General features: G+C 42.4%; 1 long non-coding RNA gene across 1 annotated transcript; it reads right to left on the minus strand.

The window, feature by feature from the left end:
• Positions 1–6202: 6202 nt before the first annotated feature.
• Positions 6203–8251, minus strand: LOC143881165 (uncharacterized). Its single transcript, XR_013251890.1, has 2 exons — positions 6634–8251; positions 6203–6518 (listed from the first exon to the last, which is right to left on the minus strand). It is a non-coding gene; the product is annotated as an uncharacterized LOC143881165 (long non-coding RNA).
• Positions 8252–10334: the final 2083 nt, after the last annotated feature.

Here is a 10334-nt window from a genome sequence, read left to right on the forward strand (position 1 = left end):
TTAGATGATCCCGGTTAGTGTCGGGGGAGTGCAGCTAGGTTGGTTGAACTCGGGTCGATTTAGGTTGCACCCGGGTTGGCTTAAGTTGGCTCGCGTGGAACCTGGGCTGAACTGGGTTAGATTGGGTTTGGTCCGAGTTGGACCGGATTAAATTGGGTGAGTTGAGTTGACTGTACCGAGTGGGTGGGTTGGGTTGGACCCAGGAGGGTCGCCTTTGGAAGCGTTCGCCGGTAACCAAAGCGTCACGACATAATCAAAAGGAAGGAGTGAGGCCGGCAGTCGATCCAAGTAGTTTCATAGAATAGAAGAGTGACCCCGTTATTTGCATTCTGGTTACTATACCCTTGGATGGCTCCGTAGGTTATAGGGTTATCTTGCAACAAAAACCAAAAGGTCATGGCAGTAGATGTCCTACAACTAGCATCATCAGATGGCAGATGCTTGACTTGGTGATTCCATTACTGCAACGTAGAAAGCGTATAATAAGTCCCTTAAGGCGATCGGTAGTCTTTCCTGAAGCACTTTCCTTAAGCAATGCCTCCGCCTAATCTTTCCTTCCAGTCCAGTAAAGTCCAGCCAGCCCTCGATTTATGTGTTATTTATCCATTCCTACTAGCGCCCCTCTCACGTAAGTTGACTTTGGAAGCTGGGTTCAATGCCTAACAAAAACGGCCGAAAAAAAAAAGGGGGCCTCTTCTCACTTCACTCCTCCCCGTGATCATTTTCAGGTTTTGTGCTGTTTCAAAAGAAGCACGATGGGAGTCTTCGACTTTGGGATGAGGGGTGCCCTAAATGTGTGCGGTAGCACTCCTTATTTCCATAAAATAGGAGTAGAATGAAAAGAGGCGCAAGCTTGATCAATCGAATCGAATATCATGCGCATTCTAATGCTGCACGTTGTTATTTGATTTGCCCTCTGTTCGCCAGAGATCGAGATCGAGGTGGCGATCATCAACGGGCCCTGCCCACTTCTATTCCTCTGAGTTTCAATAAGAGAGGGAGCGGATTCTACCATCTATTCTAGACGCTTTAACAACCCCCCTCTCTAAATTGGGTGGGTGGTCGGACAACGGTGGTATGGTGAATCGAATCGGTACCATGCATGCCTCTCCCTCGTTCCCGGTCATTCGTCAATCACGGTGAGATGGTGGAAACGGTATCCAATCTTGAACTTGATGAGCGGAAAAGAAGACACTGTTTTAATATATGCAATTAAAAGCTCACGACGTGGATTCGAACCCCTGTGGAGTCAAGTTACGAAGGCCCTTATGAGAGAAAGAAGAGCGTCTTTATATTCTGATAAGTCCCAAAGGTTCTGTAGCTAAGGCTTCGTTGAAATCTTTGTTGAGTAGCGCGCTATTGCTATAGCTTAGGGCTTCTATCGCGTTGTTATAGCGGCCCTTGGCCTTTGGAGAGGAGAGGGCAGAGAAGAAAACGTCCTTCGCGCAAGTGTTTTTGCTTCCTGCGCTGGCTTGGCTCTTCGACCAAGGAGGCATTCTGGTAGGAAGGCCGACCACTACATAAGCCGCCATCAGTCCAGGAGGCGAGTAAGGAGAGGAATAGATTCCCTTGTTTGGTACTAGAAGCACTTTGACTTCGTAACCTTAACGAAGTCATCTATGTGACCAATGCACGCTTCAAAGAAAGCAAAGAGGGATCCCGCTAGCAGCTCAAGGTGCTCTCGTGGGGATTGAGTTGGGTTGAGGTTCGACCAGGTAGGTCCAGCTGAGTAAACCGATTAGATGAGGCTCATTAGGTTCAGATTCATGGCCATATGGCTTAATTCCAAACTATGAAATATTAGAGAATTGGATTAGGCCAATTCGGGTTGATGGCGGGGTCGATTGGATTGAGCGGATTCGGTTTGACGGTAGGGTTGATTGGGTTAAGCGGATTTGAGTTGACTGTGGGATCAATCGGATTGGGAGGATTCAAGTTGACGGTGGGATTAACCGGATTGGGAGGATTCGGGCCCGGGTTGGACCGGTTTGGGCTAGAGTGGTTCAAGTTGAAACGGGTCGGGGTGCGGGTCGGGGTCAGGTTGCGGGTTTGGGGTTCGGGGTCCTACTTTAAGTTGGGGTGTGGCTTTGGGTTGGGGTGTGGGGTGGGGTTGAACTGGGTTGGGGCAAAACCGGGTTGGGATCGGGTTGCGGGTTTTGGGTCCGGTTAGATTGGGAATTTTCGTGGAGATGAGATGGATATGGGTATGGTCTTATGGGACTTATGAACATGGTATGTTCATAGTAGTAAGGCTATGGATGAATTTAAAGGGATGAGGTTAGCTATGCTATTAAGTATATGGGATGTTCGGATGGGATTTGGGTTGTGACAATATGATACATGGGATGAGAATATTATGATACGGTGGTGTGGTATGGGTTGGCTATGGCCATGTGATGTGGTCTAATGGCCTCATGGGACATGGGGATGGAGGGTAGAACTAATAGGGATATCAGGTATGTAAAAGGGTATGAGGAACAACATGGTCGGTTGAACTTATGGGAATAGTTCTAGACTAAATGGGGTGGTCTAATGTGGATCAGGGATGTAGGAGTATGGGTATGGGTATGTGGATGTATATGCTATGGGGTTTATAGAGGGGGACATGGTGTAATGAAGTGAAGTATATGGGGTGGTGGATTAGGTGGCAGCCTAGGGGTGTGGCTTTGAGTTATGGGTGCTGATTTGGGTTGGGGTAGTTAGGAGTACAAGTTGGGGTGCGGCTTTGAGCTATGGCCTATGGGTGCTGATTTGGGTTGTGGTAGCTAGGAGTGCAAGTTGGGGTGCGGCTTTGAGTTATGGGTGCTGATTTGGGTTTGGGTAGCTAGGAGTGCAAGTTGGGGTGCGGCTTTGAGCTATGGGTGCTGATTTGGGTTGGGGTGGCTAGGAGTACAAGTTGGGGTGCGGCTTTGAGCTATGGGTACTGATTTGGGTTGGCGTAGGAGTCCGGGTCCATATTCAAGTTCCGGTCCGGGTTTAGGTGTGGGGTGAGGGTAGACGTAGGGATCGAATTGTTGGTTTTGGATTCGGGGTGCGGGTAGGGGTAAGGGTTGCACTCGTGGTTCGGATCGGGGTCGAATTCGAGTTTCGATTGGATTAAAATGGTTAATTGGGTTCAGGTAGGTATTGATGGCGTCTGAATCTGGGTCTGCGATCGCGCGGTCAGTAGAGGGCCTCCACGGGGTCTGCAATCACAAACAAAGGGGGTCAGGGGATCCGGGGTGGGTCCCGGACGACCACTTCGACACCCAAGTCAGATCCTTCGACCAATCAATATAAAGGACAGCGAGAAGAGGAGGGGGTTTGATCAGAGTTACCAGGACCAAGGCACGGGTTCTTTTCTGGGTGTGCGGATGAGTGGGTCGGAGGGGACTAACAGGGAGAGTAGGATTAAGTTCCTAGTCTCCTCTGTTGTTGCCTCGCCTCTTTTTCCGGTTGTTATGCGGGAGCTGAGAAAAAAGGATGTCTTTCCAAAATGTCCATCTTTTGCTTCTTCCCTTCCCTCCCTTTTAAAGGGAGGTGCGCGGACCTTTTTATTATTATGGAGAGAAAACCTTCCTTTGCAGGATTGGGCCGTTCTCCTGCTCCGCCGGCGCGCGTGGCTTTGCCGGATAATTCCTTCCATAACTTGTGATGATGAGGCCTGGACGGCGAGAGAGCGACACGCGTCATGATCGTATGGTCTTGCCGTTTCCCAACGCCTTTCTTCATGATGGTTAGGCTTTATTGGTGCATGGACGACACGTGGCGAGATCTGAGAGTAGCACCGTATTCATGTCCCATCATAACACCCCCTTACTCCTTTGGTCCATTGAATGGGCCAAGGGAGTAACCTTTTTGGTCGAGCGACGTCATGGTGAGGGCATTTATGGGAGCTCCGGAGTACGAGGAGACGTGCCGTTTTATCCGGTGGCCATCCCCGGGAAGTGGTAGCGTCATTATGTGGGTCGCCTTGTTTCTAGATACGAGGTTTTTCTTCCTTGAGCTTAAAAAAGGAAGACTACCCCGGCGTTCTGTCGTGGCCTCTCTCCCCCTCTTTTTCTTTGAGGTGATGAGATGTGAGGCTTATGGCTATGGGTGATGAGATGTGAGGCTTATGGCTATGGATGATGGAGTACGAATTTTGACTATGAGCTTATAGTGATGGGGTATGCTAATGGTGAATGGGGCATGGGTTTTGGCCGAAAGCCATAGTCATGGAGGTGGGGCCTTTGGGTTTGGGATACGGGGTGGGTTGAGGTGCGGGCTGAGTCGGGGTTGACTCAGGTTGAGTCGGGGTTGGTGAGGGTTGGTCGGGTTGGTGAGGGTTGGGGTGGTTTTGGCTGCAGATTGGGGCGAGTTTGGGTTGCAGGTGCTTTGATTGGGTTGATTCAAATTGAGTCAAGTTAGGCTGAGCCCAGTTAAGCTGAATTTGACTGGGTTCGGGTGAGTTGAGGTTGAATCAGTTGAGTAACGTTAGTTGGATTTGGGGTAACGGGACATGGGATACAGGATGAGAGAGGTCCAACATAAAAAGGTATAAAGAGAAGGGATAGAGAGAGGTTGCAAATATAAAATATTTTCAAATCTCAATTACACACAAGTCATTTTTCAGATCTTTTGCTCAATTTTAGAGAACTCCATTTTAAAAAGGTATAAAGAGAAGGGATAGAGAGAGGTTCAATCATATTAAGGATACAAAATGGACTTGCATGTTTGCACTTATAAATTCTTAAATTTTAATGACTTACCTCTTTCAAGTTTGAAGATGACCTTTTGCCTTTGGATCCTTTTTTACAATGATTCCTTGTTGATGATTTGATTCCTTAGCGATTCCACCACCAAAGAGGATAAGAAGAAATGAGAGAGAGGGAGGAGGAGGTTTGGACGAATTTTAAGGGAGAGAGAGAGAGAGAGAGAGAGAGAGAGAGAGAGAGAGGGAGGAGGAGGTTTTTCCCTTGTGTGGGCTCTTGGAGTATTGAGTTATCTAGAGAGAAGAAGAGAGTATGGGTCTTTATAGGTGAAGGGTGAGCTAGGTTGCCATCTTTGTTGGCTTGTGAGATGTACGGTGGAGATTAAGTAGGAAATTAAGGCAACCAGTGAATGGACGAGATTGAATGTGAGGGGATATCCAATCTTTTTAGTTTGGAAACAATCTTAAGCCAAAAGGAAGATGTCCAAAATCGTGTCTCTGTGTTTGGAATGGAAAGAATTTGGACGATTGAGATCAATTGCATAATTTTGGGAAACAAAGGGATGGACTAGATGACGTCATGTGTCCCCAAAATCTTGACACTCTTGGAAATGAATTTTGGACATGAGAAAATATCCAAAATCAGTCCTTTTGTAAAAAATGGTAACAATTTGGACGGCCAGGATTTCAAGCAATCTCCAGGGAATCGAAAGAACGGACAAGATGACAATCCAAATCCTATGTAATCTTTTTTAAAGATTTGGAACCAAATTTATAGTGTAAAATTGCCCGTTTCCCGGAGATTTTGGCGGCCGTTTTCGATTATTTTTTTGTCGTTGGAATCCTTGATTTTTCGTCTTTCATTTAAGCCCAATATTGCCATAGAAATATTGATTCCAAAATTTTTGGCTAATGAAAGCCATCAATCTCCATCGGCAGATCGCTTTTCCAAAGATTGGGCAAATCGGTGACCCAAACGAACTAACCGACTCGATCAATTTTGAATCAACGGTTAATACTATCAAACCATGATATCAACACCAATTATGACATTAAAAAGTTCTGTTATCGATGATTTAATGGGATAATTTCGATGGGTCTCATTCACCCTGCCTTGATCCGTGACTTTTCACTGGTTTTTCTGCCAAATTAAGTGATCCAATGTTGAATCCGGATTTGAGATCAACCTTGATCGATCTAATTTTGACTAAATGATCACAAATCTTGATAAAGATCTCTCATACTAACATCCACTCTCGATCTGACGATCTACGAAAAATCGGGTTTCGGAATGGAATCATGGCTTGGGCTGTGAAGTGACCCTAGCTTATTCTGTCCCGATTGATGATCTGTAAATCCAGATCGAGATATTAATGACCTAAAACATATAAATCCATGATAAAGGAACTCTCACATGGATTTACACACTAAAGTCACCAATCAGGGTATTTTTTCAATTTTTCGGATTAAATCATCTTACCAGGTACATCTCTTTATCACTTTAGTTTTCAGGGAATGTGAGGATGCATATTTTACCAGTGAAATTCCACGGATCAATATATAGAATATTGTTAGTTAAAGTGTAGCAAAATAAGGGTGTCTACACCTTTTTCCAAAATAACTACCATTCTTAGTTATTACAACTTTATTGGTCTAAAAAAACAACCCTAAACCCATGTTGAACTAATAAATACGCACTAACTAAATTCTTCCTAATGCCAGGGACATGCTGGACTCCTTCTAATTTAAGATATGTGCCAGAGGACAACTTCAAACTCACTCGTCCTTCTCCTAGTACCCTGGCCATGCTCCCATTGCCCATGCTTACAAGTCTGGTGCCTGATTCCTGATAAGAGGAAAATAAGCTTTTATCAGCGCACACATGAACATTTGCTCTGGAGTCAATCCACCAATCAGTAGAATTAGAAACTATACTTAACTTTGGGTAAGAGGTAAAATACCTGTCAGTAGGGCAAGAGGAGGCAGCCCCCCACAGTAACCACATTTGCCTGTGGTTTAGAGGTACATGCAAATCCACGATCCTTAGATGGTTAACCTTTTTTATGGAAACAATCCTTGGCCTTGTGATTTGTTTTCCCACAGACCCAACAGGCAGCAAGTTTTTCTGATTAATATTTTTACCCGTTGGTTTATTATTTTATTTTTTTAAAGTCTTTTTCTTGAAATTTTTAGGCTTAGGTTTGTGAAGATTTTCAACAATGTGTGCCTTAGCCTGCATTTCAAAGTTGTAAATATCTTTTTCTCCCTCTCGATGTTTTTCTTCTATTATTAATGCGACTAGCAGTTCATCAAGTATGAAGTTTTCAGGTTTTTGTTTTAAAGTTCTCCCAAATTTAGACCAAGAGGATGGTAATTTTTTAATTAAAGTAGACACTAGGAAGATTTCAAAAAAGTCCATTCCTTTTGTTTTCAGATCATATACAATATTTTGGAACTCATGGATTTGATCAATTATCGACTTTCCGTCTACCATTTTGAAGTCAAAAAGTTTTTCGACTACATATCTTGTCAAACTAGAATCTTCCGATCCATATTTCTGTTCTAAAGCTTCCCACAATTCAATGGAAGTTTTCATAGTGCAAAATATATCATAAATTGTTTAAGAAAGTGCACTTAGAATTCTTCCATGACAGAGATAATCCTTTTCATAAAATTCATCTTCTGTTGTTTTTAACTTTTTTGTGGTAGCCGAATCAGTTTCAACAATTTCGATGGATTGAGAAGTCTTTCCTTTCTCTAAAATTTTCTATTTTCTCTTAGACACTGATTGTTTGTGAATCACAGAGAACAACCCTAATGTTGTAACCCAAAATTTAATTTGTTGTTGCCAACGTCTGAAATTTTGATCGTTGAATTTTTCAGGTCTGCAGGAACTAGATTCAATAGAAGTCGTGCTATTCAATTCACAAATTCAATACTATCAGAAAATTCATATGTAATGACTATAAAATTGTTAGAGAAACATTTGATCAATAAACAAAGAGGATTTTTCTGATATTATTATTTTCCTTAAATCTAATAATTATAATAAGAAATCAAGATTGGAAAATAAATTAATCAGAAAGGTTAGAAATAGCCCATATATGATGGATCGAGGCACGCCACAAAAGCGCTCACTTTAGAGTCAATACACCCCCGTCCGCACTAGGTTTACCGGTGTTTGGCTCCCAAGATCCAACAATCCTTCATGGTCTCTTTCGTGCAGGGAGTTGATCCCGCGAACTCGTCAACCGCCCATATCGCATAAAATTATGAAAATATGAATACTAAATAAAGAAGAAGATGACTTTTTCTTTATTTTTATTGGAGAAGATCAAGATTTTGAGGGAAGAGATGTAAACATAAGGAAGAATATGGTGGAGAAAAGAACTGTGTAAACGTCTGTAGTGTTGAAGAGGGAAGGGAAAAGAGTCGGTGAGAGAGGGAGAGAGAGAGAATCATGGATGGAGATTGCTGTTTTTGGAAAATAGAGGAGATTTACGCTAAGAAAAATCTCCATCATATCCCAAACTGTTCTCCATTCCTATAGTTTCTTGCCACCTCACCCACATCACCCAAAATTTTGTTAACTTCTCATAAATTATAAAAGCAATTAATTTTTAAAGTGAGTAACTGCCCAAAAATAAAAGCAATCCAAATAATTTTAAATCGCGTTTTAACAAGACCAAGGTTTTTTTATGGAATTTTTGGGTCCCAGATATTTCAGAGTGGAAGCTGAAAGTTGAGTGCGACTAACGCGTTACTTCTCAAGTCCTTCGGAGTTCTCCAGAGTAGAATGTGACTAACTCCTCACTAATGAACTGGTCGGAGTCCATCTAAACACATCTTGCCTACCAAAAAAAACGTCAATATTGTCTGATATGCAAGAAATTTTCGGCCTATTGACCCATTCAAATGTAACGCGCATTAGATCAAAGAAAACACTTTGAAAACGGGATTCTGTTTGGAAAATAAAAACGGTACGTAAGTGACCATTGAATTAGAAGAGTAGGGGTAGTTTGGTCAAACTAAAATCGTATGGGCATTTTGGGTATTTCAATAAAAACAGAAAGGAGTGTCTTTATCAATCCTACTTTGAGAATAGTAATAAGTGTTGGGGTTGATGCACGAATAGAGCCAAATAGAGGAAAGAGAGAGTGTTTCTTTCTTTTTTGGGGTGAGACCAAAAAAACAGTACGGAAAAAAATTTAAAAAAGCAAAGAGGGAAAACAGAAGGAAGGGGAGAGTAATTGGGAGCATGTGCTGCTGCTTTGAATCCAAATAAGGAAGCGGGTTTAATGCGGTCCAGCTGCCAAGGGATCGGACTTCAAACCCGATTTAAATCCAACACATAAAACGGTTTCGGATATTTCGGCATTACGCGGATAAGAACATGACAGCTGGTCCACTGACACGTGTCCGTACCCTCTTTCTTTTTTCAATTCGTCACTTTTCCGTCGGCTTGGGTTGGCTTCGGCTCAAGAATCGGAATCGGCACCCTAATCCGATTCTATTCCTATGGAAACGGAATGGGGAAAATTAAAATTTAATTCAACAAAAAAAATCATTATTTGAATACCAACTGTTTGGTCCCGAAACAACGAAACAGATTCCAACCTCTTTTTACACTTTAATTCCACCCCGACATCATTTCTGCCCTTCATTTTGTTTACATCTTTCAACCAAATCAGAATAATCTACCGATTCCACTAATTCAAATGCACTCGGCTCTATTTGGAATCTCGGAATTTTTTGGAAAATAAGAGCCCCTTGGATACCTCATATTTTGTATGTGGATATATAAATGAGTTTTGAATGCAAAATGAACAGATCCGCCAGCTCATGGTGAGGGAGACAGAGAGGGAAGGGGGTAATTCCTACGGGAGGGGAGAGGTTGAAGAGCAAAGAGGTTGAAGGAAACGGCCAGTTCTATGGATTTCCAATTACTTATTTCCACAGCATATTTGGAAATTTGAGTTTTTCACTGTCAATTGTTGATTTGGAAATTAAAGGATCTAATCCGGCTCCAAATCACAACGCAAAATGGGCTACAAATGTGAGAAATCCAAATCAAAATCTTCTCGGCATCCAAACGGGCTCTTTTCTTTTAAAAATGGACGTAAATTTTGTTTTATGCCCATTTTACATCGAATTAAAGGGCAAACAATTGATGATTTTAAGGAGGGAAATGCCCGCAAGAAAGTTACTTTTATACTCTTTTCCAAAGCCCACTTATTTGGCCCTACTTGTGTCTAATTTTAGGTGATGACCTAAAAGGCAACCATAAAGCTGGCCACATTTGATTATTGGATTGAAAATTAAATAATATTCTGTGTCGATAATTAGTCATGTATCAAATCGATTGACAAAATCTAAAAGCCCTTATTGTTTTAGGTTACGAGAATTGATCTTGAGTCAAAAACTGTTTATTGGAATCAAAATTGCATTTAATTTTTAGTCTAATAATCAGTTTTCGACTGAAGATCTGTTCTCATAATTCAACACAAACATAGCCTTAATGAACCTGGCCAAAGTCCTACCATGAACTGCTAAAACACCAAGATCATGCGGGTTGCCTCATATGTTTTTTATGATCAACTGTCTTGATTGCACATACATGTGCCCATGGCCATATTCAAAACCCAGAAGCTGTCTTTTACCA

This window comes from Tasmannia lanceolata, unplaced genomic scaffold, assembly GCF_043159265.1.
Source record: "Tasmannia lanceolata isolate RefF3 unplaced genomic scaffold, GAP_Taslan_0.1 ptg000007l, whole genome shotgun sequence".
Classification (NCBI taxonomy): Eukaryota; Viridiplantae; Streptophyta; class Magnoliopsida; order Canellales; family Winteraceae; genus Tasmannia; species Tasmannia lanceolata.